This window comes from Stigmatopora nigra, chromosome 3 (genome assembly GCF_051989575.1).
Source record: "Stigmatopora nigra isolate UIUO_SnigA chromosome 3, RoL_Snig_1.1, whole genome shotgun sequence".
NCBI lineage: Eukaryota > Metazoa > Chordata > Actinopteri > Syngnathiformes > Syngnathidae > Stigmatopora > Stigmatopora nigra.
In genome coordinates this window covers 4,933,735-4,960,160 of record NC_135510.1, presented here as the reverse complement: position 1 = coordinate 4,960,160, position 26,426 = coordinate 4,933,735, and the positions used below count along the sequence as shown (strand labels likewise).

The window sequence follows — 26,426 nt, the reverse complement described above, 5'->3', positions numbered from 1 at the left end:
ACACACACAGAATTGGAAATTAATTGGAAATGCCGACAGGATGTCACAAATGATAACAATATGTGAAGTTATTGCACAGACCGTTAACTGTTGTGGCACACAGTTTGGAAATTGTTGAAAATAATGTCACTTATATACAATTCAGTTAATAATTTGTTGATAAACATGCATGTTTCCAGGTCTAAATTTACAGCAGTAGCAAATTTATGTTAGTTTCTCTATGTGCTTTGACTTGAAAAATTGCATAGAGTAACTTTAAAATAACATTGCATACAAATTTCCCTTACAAGATGAAAAAATGCATATTTTGAATACAAAATGGAGTGTAGTATTTGAGAAAAAGTGGTGAAGAAAAAGTTCAATTATGGCCAGGTTTATTGCCCAAATCTAAAGTAAGTCTATTAGTAAATAATTAAATATATCAACAATGTATTGAATCGATATCTTATCTGCAGGTCCGGAAAATCAGGTGTCTTGGACAAAAATGTACGATCGAAAAAGCCCTATTTAAGACGATGAAATATCTCCATAAATTACATTCTGTAGTTATTGAGAGTTTGGCAAGCATGTTTGATGAAAAGCTTCTTAGAGTCAATTATCTGCCATTGTCAACAATAGACACTTCATTTTAACTAGAGGTGACTGGAAGAGTTGGCAGGAAGGATTGGGCATGGAGTACCATCAATAACCGTTAAAATACTATGATTACCTAATACATTTTAGAGTGTCATTGAGGGACTAAAGTATTTATGTTATAATTTGACATTTGGACATCTGTTCTTGTCAATTGCAGGTAATGACTTAAGCACTATGATAACAATAAACTTTTGGAGTGTTGAAGGGGGCTATAACAATGTTAATTTTATTTTTTAATTTGGGAAGTTTGCATGTTCTCCATGGGCCTGGGTAGATAGTGATTGGCAACATCGAAAAACAGAGATACCTAGACAAAAATAGGCAGAGTAAGATACACAGATAAACAGATACATAGATACAGACAAACAGATAGATATATTCATTGATATGCACCTAGATTCATCGATAAACAGATAGATACATAGACAAACAGATAGACACATAGATAGATGCAAGAAAAATAGATAGATACACAGATAAACAGAGATAGATAAACAGATAGATAGTTAGATGAGACTGTGATAGACAGAAAAACAGATAGATATATACATAGATAAACAGATAGATATATACATAGATAAACAGATAGATATATACACAGATAAACAGATAGATAGTTAGATGAGACTGTGATTGACAGAAATTGATAGAAAAAGAGAGATAGATACACAGATAAACATATAGATAGATAGATAGATAGATAGATAGATAGATAGATAGATAGATAGATAGATAGATAGATAGATAGATAGATAGATAGATAGATAGATAGATAGATAGATAGATAGATAGATAGATAGATAGATAGATAGATAGATAGATAGATAGATAGATAGATAGATAGATAGATAGATAGATAGATAGATAGATAGATAGATAGATAGATAGATAGATAGATAGATAGATAGATAGATAGATAGATAGATAGATAGATAGATAGATAGATAGATAGATAGATAGATAGATAGATAGATAGATAGATAGATAGATAGATAGATAGATAGATAGATAGATAGATAGATAGATAGATAGATAGATAGATAGATAGATAGATAGATAGATAGATAGATAGATAGATAGATAGATAGATAGATAGATAGATAGATAGATAGATAGATAGATAGATAGATAGATAGATAGATAGATAGATAGATAGATAGATAGATAGATAGATAGATAGATAGATAGATAGATAGATAGATAGATAGATAGATAGATAGATAGATAGATAGATAGATAGATAGATAGATAGATAGATAGATAGATAGATAGATAGATAGATAGATAGATAGATAGATAGATAGATAGATAGATAGATAGATAGATAGATAGATAGATAGATAGATAGATAGATAGATAGATAGATAGATAGATAGATAGATAGATAGATAGATAGATAGATAGATAGATAGATAGATAGATAGATAGATAGATAGATAGATAGATAGATAGATAGATAGATAGATAGATAGATAGATAGATAGATAGATAGATAGATAAACAGATAGATAGTTAGACGAGACTGTGATAGACAGAAATAAGCAGAAAAAGATAGATACACAGATAAACAGATCGATAGATAGACAGACAGACAGATAGACACAGATAGGTAGATAGATACATATATACAGATGGATAGATAGATAGATACATAGATAAACAGATTGATAGTTAGGTGAGACTGTGATAGACAAACATAGGCAGAAAAAAAGGGATAGATACACAGATAAACAGATAGATAAATAAACAGATAGATAGATGAAAAGAGAGAGACATATAGATAGATGAAAAGAGACAGACAGATAGATAGATAAATAAACAGATATTTAGATAGATACATAGATAAACAGACAGATAGATACATAGATGAACAGATAGATACATAGATATATAGATAAACAAATAGATAGATACATAGATATATAGATAATCTGATAGATGGATAGCTAGATGAGACTGTGCAATGGCTGGCCTTACTCGGCGTCTACATAGCATTCTCATATGGATCGATACATGCATCCTTGCACGACTTGGGGAGTGTGCGTGTGCACGTGACATTTCCTTTACAGACATGATAAAAAACAAGGTGTTTTTTCCCTTGCAGGAAACACGAACCACACAGCATGAAAGCAACCACTTGAATTAGCAAGAGCAATTAGAAGAGCAGCCATGCACACATCTGTGTATTAAAATAAACCAAAAACCAAGCCAGCGAACATGCAATGTCGGCTGATGATTCGTCATTCCCGTGCAGGTGGAGTAATATGAGGGGGGGTGCTTGGATCAATATCGACACACACACACACACACACTGAAAATGACAATAACGGAGGGGCTTCAGTGGGGGCAATAAATGACATTTGGCAGAGTAAATTTTAACAAATGAACCCATATGTGATCGTTTGTAGGGAAACCAAATTAGCCTTTTCAGATAGGAATGTCGTTTTTTTCCTTATAATCGTTCATCCACAACCCATAAACAGAATACCACTTTAATTTTAAATGTCCATTAAATTAAAGCCGCCTTTTAAATCCGATTTAGGATTAAGTTCTAAGCCTTAAACAAATGGGTTAGAAAATGTCAACCCCGGATTTTGCTCGGGTTTGAAGGAAAAGAAAGTGCATGTGTGTGTGTGTGTGTGTGTGTGTGTGTGTGTGTGTGTGTGTGTGTGTGTGTGTGTGTGTGTGTGGCCTTCATGGCGTATTTTGAAGTGCACAGGCCTTGCTAACGTAACGTAATCGATACGGAATACATTTAGAATTCCTGCAGGGGGCTCAAATGGAGGCCTTTGAATTGTTAGAATAAATAAACAAAAGGAAAAATAAATATTCCTCTTATTCATTGCACCACATGTTGCATTGACACACACACACACATATAGAAACTTGGGTTGTTATCAAAACGTTGCAGAAATGAACACAACATAAATAATACCCATTGAATAAAATTGTTTAAAAATGTATTTGCAGCTAAAATAGACGAATATGATTTAAAAATGTAAAAAGGGGATTGATATGCAAGTAAAATCAAACATAAAGTACTCATTTAAAAGTTCTATTCATCAGAATCGAGATGAAATCAAAATAAGAATAACATTTTAGCACGGGAAAATAAAAAAAAACTGAAAAAATACTCAATTCAAACTATTAAATCTTTCATCAAAATACATCCACATGCTAAAACCAATATTTACTATTAGAAAATGTTCAATAAAACAATCAACACGCCTATAAAAATACATCTCCTCCACCTTAAGACAATTTAAAACTACATATCCAGACAATATTGATTCTAAACTCCCTTGATGAATCTCTTACATGTTAACCAACTCAATAAACACCAAGTCATTTCCTCAAATATTATATAAACCACCACATCAATATAGAAATAATGCATTTGCCATTTTTTTAGTATCTTTTCCCCGAACGAAAAATGACTTGCATGATATGAAACAGATGCCCACGTTACTGCCTTGCTCACGGGCAATCGAACTATAACTGCCTGCCTTCTGCATGCATGCATGCGTGCGTGCACGACGTTATTCCGCGTCACTTGCTGTCATTCGTGCACTCTCATGTGCAATTAACGAGGCCTCACTTTACATGAAACGGCTCCATATGCCGCTTCATGCTGGCTGGCTGCCCGAATTGATCCGACTTTATCCAACTTTACCCCTAAAAAAACCTCGTCTTGTGAACCATAGCCAAGCTTAACAAAACAAAATACACCCCCCAAAAAACTACTAATCTATCAGATAGCCAGTCAACATGGATTTGACGTTAATAGCCGTCAATGGCAACCAGAGGGTGATTAACTTTAGTGACTTTATTTGCATTTATTCTGTTCTTAAGCATTTTAGGCATATAAATTTCGTTTTAATCATAATTTAGCCAATTAGAATTGTGTTTATTCTTTCAAATTGTATAAAAATAATGCTAAATAATACATAAGTGATATGGATATATGCATTTAATGTTAAAATGGTGGCCTATGACTCAAAATGTGATGTCTTTAATGGTATTAAATCGTTTTTAGTGATCTGAAATAGTGATTTAGAGTCAATATATAAATATAAGCCAGCTAAAAAATGACAGTAGTAATGTGCACTCAATGGACATTTGATTAGGTACACCTGCAGAATGACAAAAGCGTTTGTGAACAAATGCTATAAATGTTTGAAATTTAAAATAGTAGAGTATAAGTTTATTATTCTGGTTTGCATATCTGAATTTTAGTAAATAGACAGTTGTTGCCAGTATTTTGACATTATTACTTATTAACATAAAATACACTCCAAGGACAAAAATAAACCCATTTCAAATACGTTGATATTTTAACATCTAGTAGTTTTCTAATTGCTTTCTAGATTATATGTAAAAACAAAAGCTTAATCAATTTTTCAGTGAAGAAAACTTTAAACAAAACGAAATTACTATTACAATGCATTTATTCGTTGAAAGGAAATACACATTTAAAAAATATACATATAATATGCATCACTGATGATCGTGGTATGTTTTGCAGATAATCAATATTCACTTCATATTAAAATTGAGCAGTAATATTGCATATGACAACTATCGTAATAGATTTTTATTAAGAGTGACTCATGCTTATTGTTATTATCGCTTTTTGTATTCAATTTCGAGTGTCCCTAATCTTCTGTCTTCTTTTAGTCGTGCTGCATACATGCACGAGAAATTAATGTATAAAAAAAGATAACCACACCGCATTTCTACATACCTAATAAAATAAAACTAACATTGCATTAAGCAAACACATCACATGTGAAAGTTTAAAAAAAAGTTTAAAACAAAATGTGAGTGTAGCAATGCGGCACGATCACCCTTTCAGCGTTGCGTTCACGTACACTCGCGAATAGCCACGAAGCAACGAGTATACTCGTCCCCCCCTATCAAGTGGTCTCTGCATGACACGTAAACGCACCACACGAGCCCCCCACACACACATCCGCGTGCACAAACCAGATTCTACCGCATAGTGCTTCACGCAGCCCTTCATGCAGCATGTCATCTAAGAAGAAAAGACGAAAATCCTCATTTTTCCCACCACCCTTTTGGTCATTCAACGTCCTGTGTGTTTTCCCCTCCAGCCATTTTTCGTCCATGTTGATGTCATTCTCCTGCGGAAGAAAAACAATCGGCGTCCACGTTGATCCGATCATTAATTAAATAAAATAAAAAAATAAAAAACATCCAAAAAGAAGGAAAAATGTGGAGATTTTGCTGCCCCGGCGTACGGTGCTCTCTCCGGGCGTGCTCGCATTTGAATAGCCGGCCGCTCTCGTTATGGATCCGCGCCGCGCTCAAAGAGAATCACTATATGCAAATTGTTTCAGTATCAATCGAAAGGTTCGATCGGCCTTGCAAAGTCAGCCCCCCTTTTGGAAATATGGACATGCTGCTGCAGCATGACTAAACCCACGTTTAACAACAAGCCATGCTGCTTTTTGCAAATAAAAAATATAAAATAATATACTGTAAACACAAAAATTAAGAGTCAAAATCCTGCCCCCTTTTTATCGTGCTTATAGTATTGTACTTTCAATTATATTGGCCCTGTTACTAAGATGGACATTTCCACAACAACAAAAAGGACATCATGGCATTTAGTGTTTTTTTCCTTATAATTATAATTGCAGCATCATGCCTTATAAGAATATATTTTCTTCATGATAACACTAATTTGCCAATCACAAGGTTTGCAGGGGTGCTGGTATAGCAGCTGACATCGTACTATTCCTAGTGAGTCGTATATATCTGATACAATATCTACATATATTATATATATCTACACATGTCTATATGTATTCAATGATTAGAAGACACAATTTAGAGCACAAGTCATCGTGATTTAGGCCCAATGTTCGAGAGAAAAATGGAGAAATCAGATTTTATTTGTCCACTGTGCCCATTGCAAAATAGTTATTGATTTAAATGTGCAAAATAAATTAGGCAAAAATTAATTACATGTAAAAATACACCCACCTATTTTTAATTGAGTATTAATGTACCGAAAACGACAAAAATGGTGCGACAAACATCATGGAAAATGTGTATAAGAAAGCATGTACCCACAGCGGCCCTCGAGGACCGGTTTGCCCACCTTTGCTCTCCAAACTCAAGCAAGGATGTCAAAGTGGTGGCCCGGGGGCCAAATCTGGCTCGCTGCATCATTCCGTGTGGCCCGGGAAAGTAAATGATGAGTGCCGACTTTGTTTTAGGATAAAATTAAAATTAAAAGTTTAGATGTATATTAAATTTCCGGATTCTCCCCCTTGTAAATCAATAAATTGTAATTTTTCAATTCATTTTTTCAGATTTTAGTTCAAAAATTATTTAGTAAAATCTAAAAATATATAAAAAAACATACAACATAAACATTGTTACAAATCTATAAAAACTGAATATTCAGGGCTTTTAATCTAGTTCTTTTAATCCATTTATATAATTCAATAAACATATCTAAAATGGTCCGGCCCACGTGAAATCAAGTTGACGTTAATGCGGCCGTGAACCAACCCGAGTCCGACACCCTTGCTCTACAGAGTCCAGAGGACAGTCCAGAACAAAGCTGGCCCTCCAATTGCAATATTTTTGGAAATAATCTGCAATTCATCTTGAATAATCTCAAATGAATATCTTGAATGTGGCTAAATAAGGTGAATTCAGCTGCCACGATGATAAACCGGCCCCTCTCAGCATACTGGTTAGTGATAGGTGCTTGCTCTGGCAGGTGTACCCAATAAAGTGGTCTACATTGAGGACGGGGCTCGACGCAATCAAGGGGGCAAGGAGAGGTGAAAGCAAACGCTACATCAGAACGTGTGGTCACGAGGAGATAAAGCGCCCGCTGCGTTATCCATCTGTCCCAGGGTCAGAGTTTGACCAGCTGAGGGTGGACGGGGGTCAGGGGTGAACGGGGGTCACGTCACCCTTTTGTGCTGTCCTGAGGGCGCCCGGCCTGGTCAGTGTGCTAACTAACACACACTCAGATGAACACACACACTAAGGATTGGGAGGTGCTTGATTAATTGAGGTGAAGGTTGTCCAAGTGCATCTCAGAGATGATTAGAACACAGTATTTCCTCAAAGAGTGGATGCCTCAAATTGTCCCCGCGCCCCAAATAGTCGCCAAGTGACTACAAATAAACGCCTCCCTCCAATAAATGCCTCTGGTAATGTTAGCACAGTTCTTTGAGGCTATTGTTCCTAGGAAAGAGAGAAACTGACCTAGAGGAGACACTTTAAATGCCGTGGCTAACCAAAACAGCACCGGTTCAAACCAAAATTTACTTGGGCTGTTCAGCTGCTTGGAATAGCGATACAAATAAAAAAAATAAAAAAAACAAGACTGAATAGTCCTACACTGACAACGTAAGCTGCCAGTGCACAAACATAGACAAGCACTATGACTAGCTAAGCAGAAACCGGGGCAAATGGAACTGAATGGCAGCAAAGCACGGGTATTAAGGGTGCTCGGACGTTTGGTCGCCGGTCTCTTGGTCTCCGGTCAAATGGTAACAGAGAGTTTACTGTTGAAACCAGCTCTCAAAATTATATTCATGAGAGTTTAATATCCAAGAGAGAGAGAGTTTAATATCTAAGAGAGAGATTTTAATATCTAAGAGATATTTTAATATCTAAGAGAGAGTTTCATATCTAAGTACTGTTAAATATCTAAGTACATTTGACCGGCGACTAAAAGGGACCAAAAGACCGGCGACCAAACGTCCGGTAACGGTATTATGAAGTCAAAATGTGGTTGGTCGAGAACATTTTAACCCAAGGACTCCTTGTATACTAGGGGTGTGCAAACTATTCCACAAAGGGCCGCATTGGGTGCAGATTTTCATTCTACAACACCCAACACAGACATTTGAACCAAAGATTTTTCTGCTGAAACAAGCAGCACCTGACTGCAATCAACCGATTAGTCTTTAAAGACACCAGATTGGTGCAAATCTATCCTCTTGGTGGCTTAAAATAAAAACCTGCACCACTGCGGAAGCAAAATATGCTACCTAGCTATAAGTAGCATTGCAATGCAATAATATTCTTTCTGGGAAATCATAACTATGGGATGTTTAAGCCATGTTTATACAAAAAAAGTTCTCTATTCTAAGAAAGGGTAAAAGGACCAGGTTGCTATGAAGATTTTTTTAATGAAGATTATTTCTGTAACTGTACTGGAGGAATAAAATCACATGGAGGATCATTCTCTAGTCAGTTCTTTCAGCGTCATGACTGAATGGACGCTCTGGTTCATCATCAAGAGGCTCTGTTCAGTTTGCCTATTTGAGTTACATGTCATTTGCTTTCTCGCCAATTACAGGACTTCTCATCTGTTTTTGTCACTCTGGGTGACAGGGCCATACATCTCATGTAATAAATCAAATGGTGTTATAAAGAGATCATGTATTATTGGGATGGAGAAGACAAGATTTCCTTGGATCGATATCATTTTTAAGTGCTTCTCTTGATTGCAAACACTGACTGCAGTGGATGGAGCCTTTGGTTTTAGTTTGGAGAATTTCTCTTTTGATTGTAATGGTATTTAAACTGAATAAAAATACTGTCTATTTGCCTAACCTTGCCCGTGTAGACACAAAAGTTTCACTCTGGACTCAGGGTGACCCTGGAACAGATTCAATCCAATCTCTGTTCTGCCGCAGTTTGATGAATAACAGTAGCCTCTTTTAAAACACGTTTACGTAAGACTGCCGTAAAAAAAAAAAATAGAGTTCATCACGCTGCTGTTCTTTCACTTGTTTGCACGCAACTTTACAATGTTGCCTCAGCTTTTTTTTTTTTTAAAGATAAGACCGCTGTGACCTAAAGTTTTGCCGAGAGTCACAATGCTATTCAACAGTTGACACTTATCACCTTTAACTATTTATATTTCTTCAGATGAAAAACATTAGTTCATGTCTTATAATTATGTTTTTAAATGTAAATTTATACATTATTCATCTTCCATGTTGCTTATCTTAACAATGGTCGCTGGGGTGCTGGAGCCTATGCCAGTTGACTTTGGGCCAGAGGTGGGAGACACCCTGAATTGGTGGCCAGCCAATCACAGGGCACAAGGAGACCAACCATTCACACTCACACTCATACCTAGGGTCAATTTAGAGCAGTGGTCTCAAACCGGTTCCACATAGGGCCGCAGTGGGTGGTGGTTTTTGTTCCAACCGATCCAATGCCGACATTTTAACCAATCAGTTGTCTTCAAAATAAGTAGCACCTGACTCCAATTAACTGATTGCACTTGCAAAAGGTATCCTTGTTGAGTTGGAATGAAAACCTGCACCCACTGCGGCCCTTCGAGGACCGGTTTGAGACCACTGATTTAGAGTGTCCAATCAGCCTACCATCCATGTCTTTGGAATGTGGGAGGGGACCGGAGTACCCGGAGAAAACCCACATAGGCCTGGGGAAAACATGCATACTCCACATAGGTGGATCGATCAAGATTTGAACCCAGGTCTCCCACTGTGAGGCTGACCGCTAATACAAATAATTATATGAAAATAAATAAAAATAGGAAATCTCATTTTACTCAAGGTTGTGTCATCTTTCAAGTCCTCTTGATTTCTTCCACATGCGAACATGTTTGGCCATATTGTCCACAGAGAATTTACAAACGATACATCTGGGATAAGGACAACTTGAACAATTTTAATGAAGACAAGTGTTGGAAAAATTCAATTGAACGGCTAGAGACAAAGAAAAAAAACCCCAGAACCATAAAGAACGAGTAAAGCCACAGAAAGCAACAGTAATAACTAATACCAGAATGCAGGTTTATTTGAACATTTTAGCAACATTTGTACCCACAAATGTTACAACGACAGAAAAAAAAATGTGTCAGGACTCTGTACACTCATTTTGGCCAGCCCCTTGTGGCCAATTCCCGCTGCCTTACTGAGAACACGATGAACAGAACCCGAGCCAAAAGTCAATGCAGTTTGTCGAGTGGACAGCAGCGTCTCCCGACAAACTAACAAGCTCGTTGGCAGCGATCCCTTTAGTAAGGTTGGCGAACGGCTTTGTCCCTTTCTTGCATTCAAGGGCTTCCCAGCCACATCTAGTGGGAAAGTGGCCTGTTTATTAGGGAGGCTTGACCAGCAGAAAGGAACGCAGCATGTGCACTTTTGACAAGGCGCTCACTGGTTATATCTTAGGCGTCCTTTACTTGTCCGTGAAAATCCATATATGAGAAAATGGATGGATTATATCTTTTATATCAACAGAAGAATGCCCTTCCATTTTACCATTTGTCCCTGTATGTGCAACTTTCATTTGTTGGACACTATCACAAGTTTTTGTGCATTAATTAAAGAATAACATCATCCATTCAAAAGTCATTAGGACTCACAAATCCAAGATTATTAAGATGTGCAATAAAAATAACTTTTGCAACAGTTTTCGACTCAATGGGAAAATGTAGTAGAGACTCGTTAACATTATCGTGTGATGAGTCGGAATATGAAAAGGAAGGAAGTTGGAGGAGGAAGTAAATCCCGAAGAACATCATTCTGGATGTGCAATAAAAATAATTTTTTCAACAATTTTCGACTCAATGGAAAAATCGCGCGATGAGTCGGAATACGAAAAAGAAGAGCGTTCGTTGGAGGAGGACATAAATCTCGAAAAAAAATAATTCTGGAGTGATTTTGAGAAATGATTGATTTGGTCGGTAAAAACAAAAAGACTACTGGATTCAGCTGGAATGTTACTAAACGGATGAGGGTGCAGTACATGAAAAAGTCTGCCATCGCTTACATGACTGACTCTGGCTTCTTGACCAACAGCAAAATAGGATTAAAACTGTGTTTTACGCTTTCTTGGTTTACTCAAAAAAACAAAATGACTGTCGGTTGTGGTTCAATGAAGTCCAATCTATCAAACTGAGTAAAGTACACCCTGAGGTGATTAGTTGGACATTTCTATGAATAAGGTACCACAATATCCAGACATGTTACATCATTCACCTTAGAGTGGGCATGGTGTTAAATTATTTCTTTGTTTGGGAATGTCAGATTTTCTTTGAAAAGAGCTCGTCATTGTCAATTTGATGAAATCGCTGATTAACCAATTTGATAAAAATGGTGTTCTATGAATTCAAGACATAGTGAATTGTATTCAGTGTGTTGCGTTTGGGTGGGCACAGATGAGATTAATAGAAAAGTGTCCAGCTTGAGGACAACGGAGGCTGCATTTAAAAGAGGATTACACCACTTCCCCTTGTCACCAAATAGCTACCATTATGGGATTATGGCCCGCACCTCCATCTTGTCCTTTCAAAAGAGCCAAGATTCACACATACTGGCAATAAACTGTCAGGCGGCATTTTATACATGGTGAACTGTAACACTCCATCGCTCTGTCAATCACAAATCCTATGCAGCTTCTCACAGTGAAATTGGCCCCTATTTCAAAAAAAAAAAAAATAGGCTAGTAAAGATTTATGGTGTGTTTAATTGTGCTTTTGAAAGCTAGGCAAGCCTACATTCCATAACCCCATGTCACGATATTTCTAATGCAAAAAATGACCTTTGCAAAAGTTCAGGAAACTCTAGTTTATAACATTGTTTACATTTAATAAGTTTTTTAAAGACCGCAGCAGACCTATTCTGGAACAGATGACTTCCTTTTCCATTATTTCCCTTGTGTACTCAATTTTCTTCGATAAACATTTATGAAGTTATTTGTTGAAAAAAATGAACGAAAGCAGCCTATCTACAGCCACAATACGGTATTTGTAAACACAAAGTGTGTGACTTGAACTAAAATAAAAGCCTATGCAATACAAAAACTGCCAATTCACAGTTGTTTGGCTTTAATTTCTGGCAACATAAAGTCTGTCTGCCATGACATTTTTTCAATGCAAAAAGTTGGCTACATCTCAAAAAAGCTTAGCTAACGGGTAACACCATATGAGAGTTTAAACATCATCTCCTGATATCCATCGCTCATTAGTCCCTGTTATTCCACTTTGATGCGAACATAATGGACTTGAGAGGTTTGAACCAGCTTCCATAAAAAGCCCTGCTTAAGAACCATTACAGTTTAAATGATCTTAATGTGGTGATGGGCTCCTAAATCACAGCAGGATAAGAAGGGGAGGTACGATGGTTGGTTGGGAGTTTGTTGACAACTGCGTAGGTAAAGAAAGCTGTGATTAAAACCAAAGGTTCAGGGACGCAGGAATCTAAACTCTGCGAGTACACGGTCTCTACCCGAAACCGGTGATGTGTTACACTCATACACTCAGTGACACCGCAACATTACTGTGTAAGGGTGCGCTTGTACGTGGATTTGTGTGTGTGTTATCTGTCCTGTTCCCAGTAGTGGCAGTGCAAATAGACAGAGGCAACTATCAGAACCTCCATTGTATTCCAGCCATTACTAATCTCCAATGGTTGAATCATTATCCAAGAGCCGGCCTCAGCCAAGGGCCACGTAAACAGTGCCGGGTTGTCACCCAGGAGCACCGTGCCTGGACATGTGACCCAGAAACGTAAAATGGCACTCACATTGAAAGTTTACAAAGGCGACAACGTGAGATACACCTGCACTGTCCAATGAAATTGAACTCAAGAGATTGGATTTTTTTGTCTGATGCTCATGTGCTACATGGGGAAAGGTTTGGCTTTGTGTTGAGGGTTAGGCGCGGTGGAACTAAGAGGAACCCTCGTATTTAGCACATTGGTTGACATTGACAGCAACAGAGGCCCAATCTAATTGCACAGGGAGTGGCTTTCAGCATTCAGTTCAAACCACCATTAATGGCAGTGAATCGCACCATATTTAATTCTAATCAGTCAGTCTGTCTTGATTCTGAGATTGAACCAAACACTTGAGGGTTTTGCTGAGAGGGCGCATGTTGGCAAGGGGAAGACTGACTTTAAGTTTTTAGCATTTAATCAAGAAATGTCATCAAATCGGCTAGAAATTACAATACAAATAATTGTTTTTTTTTGTAAAAAAATGGTAAAATCTCCTTAAAATCAGGTTCTTTGGGACTTAAATTTAATATTGCGACTCATCGCATGATAAAGTCAACGACTCTCGACTACTGTTTCTCATTGAGCCATTGGCTGTCTGCCAGAATCCTTCAATTCGACTACATCATTGGTTTCAACTCTGCAGAAGCAAACCGTTACAAAAAAGATTTTTTCTGGCTGCGTTTTTTTCTCCAAAATCTTGTCTCTAAATAGAGTTCAAGATGGCGGCGCGCTCGGTCGCAGCGGCTCATTGCTCTCCAGTTTGTTGGTTGAAAGGCAAGACACCCAATTTCACAACTTACTACGGACTGACTGTCGATATCCCTAAGAACATCCGGAGACCTCCAGGATCTCCGAGGATATCCAACCCCCCCAAAGTACGCCGTAGACGGCGAAGAGAAAGGAGGCAGGGGAGCGGATGTCGGGCGGCCATTGCGGTTGGGCTACGACAACAACCACTCCGAGCCCCGCTTCCTAGTATCTTTTTGACAAACGCCCGATCCATTGCCCACAATTTTTGGCGTGGATCTGCCTTCTACAGGCGAACTGAGGGAGGGTAAGTAAGAAGACAGTGAGAGGTAAGTGATACATTTTATTCTTGTTAGCATCGGTGAGGCAACAAGAGGTGATGCGATGTTTCCATCGTGGCGGAGTGCTAACAAGTCTGAATATGTCAGTTAAGGGGTCTTGCCTGGGATGGCGGACCAGTGGAGAAGCACTATACAATTTCGTCATACGCAGCTGAGGGTATGATGACTACTAGGCTTTTTGTCAAGTCAATGATGACGACAATGCCTATGTCTGATGTGATTAGTGCGTAAAAATTCAGTAGTACAGTAAAGATAAACCTGTATCTCACCAAAAGTCAGCTCCGTGAATACGTAAAATCATGAAAGTACACAAAGAGTTATTGCCATGAGCATCCCTGAGGAGCGTCCATCATTGGCTGCTGCAAATCTAATTGCAGGTAAATGTACATCACAGTCGCTCTTTGCCGTGGAGGAGAGGAGCCCGGGCGACATGGTTAGTATTGGTCGGGGATGACTGATCAGCTTAACCGCATTAGAACGCAGAGAAGCACCTCCCTCTCTGTTCCTGCAGAGATATTAGAAGAAGAAGTCAGCATCGGCGGCTGCATTCAGGACGGATCTTGTGAGAGATGCCCACGCTTGATCGCAGCGCATTAGGCTAGAGTTAGTCCAGACCTGACTGAGGGTTTGGCCATCTGAGATCTGATCAGAGGTTATTAGCGGTAAAGAGCCACCGTGGTTGAAGGGAGAAGAGTCATCATTTACAGGGTCAGATGCTGGCCTCACTGGAAAACACATACACCGGACAGTAAAGGGGTGGCTCATTACTAATTAAGAGCTCAGGTTTCCAGTTTAGGCCTCTCCATTAGACCCTCAGTTGGGGAGAAATGAAAGGCAGAGGCTCTTCCGCACTCATAAAGAAATCTAGCACACAAAAAAATGACTAGAGGTGTGTGAGGTATGGTCGTGCGTGTGTTCGAGGTCCTTGGGGGTCTTTAAGATGGAAATGTCCAGCTGGCTGTCCGTCTGTTGCCTGACCCCTGAGCTCAAGGTCAAAAAGCCATGGCCGTCCACCCTCCTCCCCAACCTGGACCAACTGACCAACATCTACACATACGCCTTATCCACAGAGTCTTTGCAGAAGGGGAGGGGTTACTCACTCTGCCTTGAATGTGTGTCTAATTGATCATTTAATCTGGTTGACATCATAATCCCTGACGCGTGTTTAACTAACTAAGAAGAAGCGTCCAGTCATTATCTCATCCGGGCACATTAATAACAATACGTTCAACACCCGATCAATGTGTGCTTAATCCGTGTTGACGTGATGTTTGATTTGTAGCTTTTCTAGCTAAAAAAGCGAGACTAGTGTAGGTACGAGTTGGAGAATTGTCAAAAGAATGTCGGAATGTGAGGAAACAATCAATGTAGAGGGATGGCGATATAGATGGCGCGTGTCATTGTGTTTGGTTCGGAAGGATGGCGATGGCAATCACATTTAACAAAGAGAGGAAGACCTGTGTTTTGGTGTGCGTGAGTGAGTGTGTGCATGCGAGTCCAAGGCAAAATTATTGCTATTGATTGAGGGCGGGGAAATGTGGAAATGTTGGCAGATGGGACATTTGGCGGTGAGGTGAGTGGCTGCAGATGAGACGAGTCATCTTGGAAAGGCCACGACACAAAGATGCTCCAAATTTAAGATCTGAAATGGCGTCTGGAAAGCATTCGGCAGGATGGATCGCCTTTTAAAATTCGGCTTTTATTGCTTTGGGGTCAAGGAAATGGTGCAAGGCTCATGATTCGGAAAATTCTGTATTAATGGCTTTCCCGTCTGACCAAGTGGTGGGTTAAGTTGTTTGAGCGTAAAGAAATGGAAGAGCCATCAAGTAGCCTATCCTGGTGTTTTGAGCAATTTTTCTTTTTACCCAAGTATGCTTTGAAAAAGAAACAAATTACGCCATACTTTGCCTTGGACTTCATTTCGTCTTAGGGTGCTAGAGCTGATTCCAAAAAAAAAACATTCACACTCATACCTAAGGACAATTTAGTGTTCAACCAGCCTACGTTTCCTGTTTAAATTCCCTAAAATCATGTTTTAATTTTATATTTCTATACGTCACAAGATAATGTCAATGAGTCTCGACTACTGTTTTTCATCGAGCCAAAAACCTGTGCCTGAATTCTTACCTATATATATATACATATACATATACATATACATATACATATACATATACATATACATATACATATACATATACATATACATATACATATACATATACATATACATATACATATACATATACATATACATATACATATACATATACATATACATATACATATACATATACATATACATATACATATACATATACATATACATATACATATACATATACATATACATATACATAAACATAAACATATACATATACATATACATATACATATACATATACATAAACATAAACATATACATATACATATACATATACATATACATATACATATACATATACATATACATATACATATACATATACATATACATATACATATACATATACATATACATATACATATACATATACATATACATATACATATACATATACATATACATATACATATACATATACATATACATATATATATATATATATATATATATATATATATATATATATATATATATATATATATATATATATATATATAATGACTTATACGGTATTATCAATAAATGGCAATTCAACTGATTTGAAAAAGATTTTTTTTACATTACGTTATCAAAAACACAAGCTCACTTCGCCAAAATGGACTTTTTATGACGATCGTATTGAATCGAAGTTAAAAATCCTGCTTCTGTTATCTGGACTGGATCGCATTTAGAGCAGATTGTCCCTTTAAATGTAGTATTAGTTCACATTACACCAACAGTTCAATGGAGCCCAACTCGACATACTGCAACAACAACAACACATGCACATGCGCACAGTTCTACACACGGAATCGACAAACACACAAAGAGAAAAAAAAACAGGCAGTCTGGTGTTCCTCATGTTAATTTGACACGGAATCGATTTGATCCCTCCTCATCTCAATAATGATAAAAAAGATGCTAAATGCAATAGAATCAGGGGAAATCTAATATCTGAGGGTCAAATCGCTTAATGAAGAGGAATCTGGCTGTGCATGTTCAATGTTTTTCGCCACGATGCTATCTGGCAGCTTCTTGTTGATGTTATTTTTTTTTCCACCACAGAAACTCACTGCAGGACTGACAGACCTTTGGAAATTGTCTCAATAACGTTACAAACATGCTCTTTAGGGCATTGAGGCAGCTGTTTGAGCTCTTATAGGGAGTTTAATGTTGTTTACCTTGTGCACACGGAACACAGTGGACTGCATTGTGATTAAAATGCGTGGATTAAATACCAAAACATTCATATTATAAATCAGACTTTTTTTTTAGAGCTGGTATATGTTGATTTAGAATTTGAAGGGTTTGAAGGGCATCTCACAGCATCACTTTAGTCGAACAGTTGATGTAAAACTCACTTAGGGTTCTGGAACGAATACTTAACTGCAGACAAGTTACCTTGAGAAAGTTGCACAACACTTTGTCGCTCCTTTTTAACAAAGACAATATTCTCCTCTGCCAAACGCAACTCTGCAATCACAAAAGACTTTTCTTAGATGTTTTCCACAAGTAAAAGTTACTTTTATCAGCATTTAGTTCTCATTGGAGTGCAAAATAAATTGATTTTCTGGGCAGTTTTCTTCATTCTCATTCAAATTTGCACATAGCTGGAATACAGACTTCATGTTCCTCTAATGCACATGTGTCAAAGTAGCGGCCTGGGGGCTAAATCGAGCCCACCGCATCATTTTGTGTGGCCCGGGAAAGTAAATGATGAGTGCCGACTTTCTGTTTTAGGATCAAATTCAAATGAAAAGTATAGATGTATATTACATTTGCTGATTCCCCCCCTTTTAAATCCATAATTGTAAATTTTTAATCAATGTTTCTGTGTTTTTAGTTCAATTTTTTTTTTGTTAAATCTAAAAATATATTAAAAAAAGCTTAAATAAACAGTTTTCTATAAAAACGGAATATTCAGGGCTTTTAATCCCGTTCTTTTTATCCGTTTATAAAAAAATTAATCTAAATATTATATCTTAAATGGTCCGGCCCACGTAAAAAATCAAGTGGACGTTAAAGCGGCCTGCGAACCAACCCGAGTCGGACACCCCTTCCTCTAATGTAACAGTTGCATTATATAGCAGAGAGGAGGGTACAAAACCATCCGGTATGATATGTGTATGTCTCTCCCTGTAGTATTCATCATGCAGTAACGGTAAAGGGTGAGTGCTTTAAGAGCAAACAGCAGGGATGATTGAGGACGAGCAAGTTTGTAGGTACAGCAATAAAAAATAAATAAAAACCTCTGAGCTTAACTTGATTGGGACTGTGATTGAACGTCTGAGCCGAGGCTTACTTTGAAAAGACTTTTGGGTTGTTTGTTTCCACCATAATACTTTAACCTTATACGTTGCCTTATAGTTGAAGTCTATATATTTGTGCGCGTGCGTGTATGTACGTGATTGCCCATGCTGTTATCAGTGGCAAGCCGCCATTCAGTCCGTCACCGAAATGAAAGGTTTTCCTCTGTCACAAAGCAGTTTCTTTGTTTCCATGGTGCTATGCTTCTGTCAAAATCCCAGAGAAAACAGAGGGGGGAAGTGTAAAAAAAAAAAAAAAAAATCAATGCCCCCTACCCCCCATTGGCAATAGCGTGATCAGCCATCATCCTGGAGCCTCAGATTCATAGTATATTTCATCTGTATACATTTACCATTAGCAATATTCCCTCTAAGCTGTGCGCAATTGCGCACTACTTTCGTCTTCTCTGCGCAGCAGCAATCATATGGCACGCAGTAAATAAAATCCAAACTTTTTTTTATACCCCTTTCCCTATGATGGCGCTGTTTACGCGGCAGCCAGTGGCAGTAGCTCAGTCCACTCTTATGTTTTTCATGTTTTACAGCACGTTTTACATGAAAAATTAGAGGGTACATTGACATACACCTGCTTATGGTGTGCCCATAGTGAGCAATGATGATGTCGCTCACACTGGATGTCACTCACCTTCGCACTTTTTTTTCATAATTTCTACAACTGGTTTTCCTGTTAGACATTACCCACACTACTCTCGTCTTCTCTGCGCAGCAGCAATCATATGGCGCGCAGTAAATAAAATCCAAACATTTCTTTTTTTACCCTTTTCCCCATAATGGCGCCGTTTATGCGGTAGCCAATGGCAGTAGCTCTGTCCACTCTTATGTTTTTAGCTTTTTTACAGCATGTTTTACATGAAAATTTAGAGGGAACAATGACATGCACCTGCTCATGGCAGGTGTGATACTGGTGTGCCCATAGCGAGCAATGATGATGTCGCTCACACTGGTACTCAGTGCGCTTAGGGAGCTTGTCTTTCTGCCCAGACCAAAACAAAAAATTAGAAGGAACATTTACCATAAGGATACAAACCTCATCCACATATATTATGATACACTAACTTTGGTTTTAGACTAATCTTTGCCTAGCCAGAAATGAATATCCGTGTTTACCTCAAAAAGTCCATGTTTTTGTCTTAAATGTTACCTTGAAAAGTCAAAGTATTTCCTAGTTATTTTTCCCTTCCTCTTAAGTGTTTAGTTGTGTTTTTTGTGTGTGTGTGTGTTACTCCACTGATGCTGATGGATAATAGAAGGCCATTAGTGTGTGTTTGTTCTATGTGTGTGTATTTTAGAAGTCCATACTTGCTATCAAGAAGCTTCTTGACTAATTCAAGGCTGCCCATAAACACAATGGAAACTCCTTGAGTGTATTTTTGTGTGTGTTTGCTTGCCCAAGACCACTTTTTGGTTTTTGAGGAAGCCTATGTGAACTTGGATTGAAACAATTTGGGCATATTCATCGTTTATAAGAAGCTCTCACTGAAATAAAGAGGCAGAAAAGCCAAAAGAGGAAGAATAGTGAAGAAATGGATTCTCTTCTTTGATCTATTTAACTCTTAAAGGCAAAAGTCGAAGATTTTGAACCTACTAAATAGAGGGAAAAGGTTCCAATCAATAGGCAACATGGCTAGTTTGAACAGAAAATGATAGCAATAGTATATTCAGATAGCAAACACAATTATAAACTGATCACATGCAAGTTGAGCAAATCCAATTTCAAATCTGATTGTCAATGTGCAAAGAGCTCAAAGATCAATTTTTATTCCACTCAAACCGAACCCATGCCCCAAAGTAGAGAAAAATCAAAGTCCATGTGTACATTTTCTACCCAAAATCAACCCTTTCTCACCCACCATAACCAGGTTCAAGTGAATAAAGCATTTTTTTAGAAGAGAAATTGCTGTGAGATGTAGTCGAAGTTCACACCATTATATCTTTATTACCCAAGGGCCTCTAGGAGAAGAAGCACTTGATGGGAAGGTGAAGCATCCCGCGAAAAATGATGAGAGACGTATTAGCACTCCTCGGTGGGTGAGGTCATGCCCAAAACCCAACACAACATACACAGATGCAAAACTACACACTACCAAAGAACACACACCCCTGCTCAGAGACATGAAAGTGTCATTTTCTCAGTTTGAATGTAAAAGGGGGCAATATACCTAGAGCAGTGTATCCCAACCTTTTTTGAGCCGAGGCACACTTTTTGCATTGAAAAAAATCTCAAGGGACACCACCATCTGAAAATCTTTGTCGCCTATATTTATAATAGTTATTCTCATCGAAGTTTTATCAGCAGAAATCGCTTCCAAAATTATTCCAAAATCTAATTTTTCACAATGACCTAATGTCACGAAAATTTGGCCTGTGGACCCTGAACAACTTCCGGTTTGAGTGATGCAAATAACCAAGTAAAGTTATTGATCGCATCATTTTATGATTTTTCTCCAAATATTACTTAAATCTCCTAATATTACGCAAAAAATGTTGTGCTCACACAGACTTCACGCCGGCAAAAGTTGATGCCCTGGAAACCAGACAACTTCCGTTTCGACTTAGAGAAAAATAAGCAAAAAAATTACTGTTTCACAACTTGAATCAAATAGTAGTACAATCTACAATTTAACGTCCATCATATTTTGATTTGAACCTTGTAATAGTTCCATTTTAATCTCCTTATATTCATATTAATTTTTCTCTCTCAATATCACATTGTATGACTTCTTGCAATTTCCCACGGCACACCTGACCATTGCTCACGGCACACTCGTGTGCCGCGGCACAGTGGTTGGGAAACACTGACCTAGAGAACAACCATACAAACACCTTCACAGGGGTGTCAGAGACCGGCGCCAAAGTCTGATCCTCATAACCGTGACTGGGATAAATTCAGTACAACCCAATAAGGCGGGTTGCTAAAGTTTGCCATGGTCTACGTCAGATGTGTGTCAAAGTGGCGGCTCGGGGCCAAATCTGGCCCGCCGCATCATTTTGTGTGGCCCGGAAAAGTGAATCATGAGTGCCGACTTTCTGTTTTAGGATCAAATTAAAATGAAGACTATAAATGGGAATTAAATTTCCTGATTGTCCCCCTTTAAAATCAATAATTGTAACTTTTAAATAATTTTTTTCCGTGTTTTCAGTTCAAAAATCATTTTGTAAAATGTATTTTTAAAAAAAAAAAAAAGCTAAAATAAAAATTGTGTTACATTTATAAAAAATTGAATATTCAGGGCTTTTAATCCACTTCTTTTAATCCATTTAGAAATAAAACATCTAAATATTATATGTAAAATGATCCGGCCCAAGTGAAATTAAGTTGACGTTAATTCGGCCCGCAAACCAACCCAAGTCCGACACCCTTGGTCTCTACGTGGACCGTTTAATTTAGTTGTTTTGTTTTGAAAGCTCGGGCGTCTGTGTTGACAGTCGATAATATCACCGCTAGCCCGTTTGCATTGGGAAAGCAGCTTTTAGCCCTTTGCCACCACTAGGCCTTCCGTTTGTTAAATGAGAGCCTCTACCCATTTGAAAGAGGATAGAAATGATGAATTGACAAAGTGAAGTAGAAGCTGAGAGGGGACAACTTTAAGGCAGGTCAGAAGGCGAGTCCAGAGTTTGGTGGATGGAACGAGACAGCCCGGAAAAACCAGCGGCGAGACACAAAAGCAGTTATGTGCGTTTTGGCCAGTGGGGGGACAACAAGACGCGGGGCGGAGGAGGGAAGTCGGCCCCTTATTGATCGATCAGACCTGTCGGCAGCCAGGCAGACGTCTGTCGTGGTGCTGCCACTCTCTGGCTCGCAGACACCTAACCCCCGCCCCGGTGCTCCGAATGGGATGGCGTCAGACCAGTGGACTGTGTTAGTCTGTGTGTGTGTGTGTGTGTGTGTGTGTGTGTTAGCCTCGAACCTGACCTATAGCTACACCGAGTCTTCACGGGGCCTCAGGTGTGGAGCCTCCTTTCCTCGGTGGAATCAACTCGGCTCCAGTCGAGAAACTAATCTGGTGGACACAGACACGTCTCAGGAGTGAGGATTGTTTTTTATCGATAGAGCAAGCCTCATTGCTCAGAGACACAACCTGGGCTGCTGATATCGTTTCCTGAAGACTCAAGTTGAATGCCTGCCATATGAGATTTGCTCCCTCTTCTTGAATTTCTTTCCTGGATGACAAATTGTTTTTGCTTGTCGTTTTCAGTTGCAATTCTATTCTTTGTCTGTGTTGTAACCTACGCAATGTAAAGGGAACCTTGCGCCACTTTTTTAGTTGATGTAAATGTGAACCACTACGCAATTGAAAAACAAGATTGGGTGCTGTAAGCTTGCATTTTGGGAAAACTAGAGAACTTCGGGTATTTTTCTCCCTTGTCGAGAATGCTTCATCTTTTGAAATGTGTAGCACAGGTGTCAAAGTGGCGGCCCAGGGGCCAAATCAGGCCCATCACATCATTTTCTTTGGTCCGGGAAAATAAATCATGAGTGACGACTTTGTTTTAGGATCAAATTAAAATGAGGAGTATAGATGTATATTAAATTTCCTGATTTCCCATCTTTAAAATCAGTAATTGTCATTTTTTAGTCATTTTTAATCATTTTTTGTATTTAATTCAAAAACCATTTAGTAAAATCTAAAAATATATTAAAAAAAGGTAAAATATACATTATTTTAGATCTATAAAAAAAATGAATATCCAGGGCTTTTAATCCAGCGTCTTCTTTCTGAGAATTGAGGATGGATTCCAAATGTTACAATGATAAAGCTATTTGGTTTGAATAGTTAGAACAATGTTATTGTAGTAAAGGAAAAATAACCTTGTGGTGAGTTTGCTAAGTACTCAAAAATATGTAAAATAAAATAAATGAAGCACATCGCATTCATTAACCATGGCTAACGTGCTGAAATGTACACTAGTAATCCCAGAATGTGAAAATCAACTGCATAAAAATGCTACTAACATCCACAAGTCCCAATATTTTTTTTTTAAAGATAAAAGCCAAATGCGAAACATCTCTTAAAAAATATACGGGTCAATAGATTCAACTGTGATAAAAGTTCCACCTCTTTAGGTTCCTGAAGCCATTTTCAAAGAAGCTAGCAAAAAAAAAAAAACATCAATCACAATAAGGCCGATGCATCTATTGATCTCCATGAAAGGACAACACGGCAAATTCCACCTTTCCAGCACCGAATATATTGAGAAGATTAAAAAAAAGGAATTTCGTCTTGCGACCTACAAAACTCTGCGTCAAGCATGTTGGTTAAAAACCTGCACGATTCAAATCCCCCCCTTCAGCATTTTCCGGTATAATATTTCGGTGCTCGCAAATATATGATGCGATTACAAAGCTAATTTGATTGATTGAGGGTCAAGTCCCTCCTTCATCCATGTCCTTTCAGGCTGTCCGTCCATTAGAGCTGACTCTATTGTTCCAAGCCTACACGGGGCTGCAAGTTGACCTGCTAGGTCACATCTTCTTCAGATGCTCTTCTCTATGACCTGTAACAGTGCACATCTCTTCTGCCTTGAGAGGGACAAGCCGGATGTTTCACGGGGCGATGCTGCGATGCAGAAAACTTAATCGACTTACAAGCAGCATTCCGTGAAACAACGCAGCACACGCCGGTGACGTCTGCGTAGAGATCGTAAAACTACATCGCATCAAATTCAATCACGATAGTAGATGAAGCATTTTCAAGGTACTTATTTGATTTTAGCTCAGTGTAATTGAGATCTTTTCAAAAGGCATCATTAGCTCCTTTTAATTAGCCTGAATCACAGAGTATGGAGTGTGGGAGTTATGAAAAGAGGGAAACTGATTGATTTATACATTCATTTTCCATTTTGCTTATTGATAGAAAGGTCGCGAGGGTGCTGGAGCATCTGTTCGTTAATGTTGGGACGGAATTGGTTCCCAGCCAATCACAAGGCACAGTGGGTGCTCGGACGTTTGGTCGCCGGACATTTTGGTCGGCGGACATTTTGGTCGCCGGACATTTTGGTCGCCGAAAATTTGGTTTGTCGGACGTTTGGTCGCCGGATGTTTGGTCGCCGGTATTATGGTGACAGAGTTTACTGTTGAAAGCAGCTCTCAAAATTATATTCATGAGAGAAAGAGAGAGTTTAATATCTAAGAGAGAGAGAGTTTAATATCTATGTACTGTTTAATATCTAAGTAATGTTGAAAACTGTAGATATTTAGATATTAAACTCTCTCTCATGAATATGATTTTGAGAGCTGGTTTCAACAGTAAACTCTCTGTCACCATTTGACCGGCAACCAACAGACCAGTGACCAAAAGACCGGCGACCAAACGTCCGGTCACGGGGAAAGTGAGACAAACAGCCATTTCCACTTAGACTCATAACCGAGGACAATTTAGAGCTAGGATTGGCCAATTATTCCACAGATTTCATTCCGATCAAACAAGATGACACATTTGCACCATTCTGGTGTCTTATAAGCGTCATCTATTGATTCCAGTCATGTGTTTGTTGCTCATTTTAGCAGACACCTGATTGGTAGAACTGCCTGAGCCGAATCGGTCGGGAACTGAACTCGTTCAAACTCGATGTGCTCGTGTATTTTTTTAACAATGGCAGTGTTTTTTTGCAATCCATATTTTGCATTCTGTCAGGGCAGCAACTATGGATGCAAAAACTCCCTCCACAAAGTCCTCCGTGGGGCCCACCGCATAACTTTGTTCAAGGATTTGCTGCTCAAATTGCAATTGTGCTAGCAAATCGAAACATGCTACCTCCAGGTTCTCTTTCACGGTTGAAATGTAGAATTTCAACAAGCAACGTAACTTTAAGCATATCCCAGTTAAGGGGCTGTAAAAAAAAATAGACGAGGGGAAGACAGGTGGGACGCGGTAGGAGAAATGAGTGCAGGAGAAGGTGAATCTGATTTCTCCCAGTAAATTGGACTCTCCTGCTTTCTCTAATTCATGTTTCAGAGCTCCTGTGTGGACGGGGAGATGGAGAGGGGGAGAAGAAAGGAGGGGAAGGCGGAAGACAAATTCATGCCGGGGAGGGGTCGGCGGCGGGGGGGAAGCGGAGGGAGACTGCGGCCGCTCTCCCACAGGCAGACAGCAATCAATAAATCAATAGGAAACTGTGGTTGGCTGGAGAAGAGCTGAGGCTGGAAGAGAGAGGCCGGAATCAAAGCGGCTCCGACATGGTTGCAGCCTGGAGAAGAGAAGAGGAGGGGAGGGGTGGCTCAAATGCAGAATTGCGCAGGATGAGTTTCAAGCACTCCAAAAGGTGAATTTCAAGGTCCCAGATTTTTTAAGGGGTTGGTGCCCTACTCCTGCTTGTTTCCAACCGGCCTATAGCGTATCCCGCTTGCCCGTGTAGGGGTTGCAGTGATTGGGCTCGGTGCTTTTGGTGCCCCGCTGCGGTCTGACCAATGAGCCCAGTGAAGCGCGGCCGTGCGTGGGGATGGGGGAGAGCCGTAGGGCCCCTTTGCCCGCTGGGTGCAGCCCGCTTGACTGGCTGCCTGCCTGCTGGCTGCTCGGACATCGATCTCAGAGGGCTGAAGAGTGCAGCTGGACGCGCACCGAGAGCCGGGGCTAAATCTCGCTCGGGCTCAATCAACGCTTGCACCTGTCTTTTCCAATGGGAATTAAATGGACGAGATTGAGAAAAAGAAAGAGTAATGGTGTGTGGGAGCATGTCCGTGCGTGTCTGCTGG

At 39.0% G+C, this 26,426-nt stretch overlaps 1 long non-coding RNA gene across 1 annotated transcript in view; it reads right to left on the bottom strand.

The window, feature by feature from the left end:
- Positions 1 to 14,476: 14,476 nt before the first annotated feature.
- Positions 14,477 to 26,426, bottom strand: part of LOC144194489 (uncharacterized) — a 66,992-nt gene continuing 55,042 nt past the window's right edge. Inside the window, exons 2-4 of the long non-coding RNA XR_013325901.1 lie at positions 17,808 to 17,879; positions 14,876 to 14,985; positions 14,477 to 14,765 (exon numbers count right to left, since the gene is read on the bottom strand). This is a non-coding gene — a long non-coding RNA (uncharacterized LOC144194489). The remainder of the gene's footprint in view (positions 14,766 to 14,875; positions 14,986 to 17,807; positions 17,880 to 26,426) is intronic.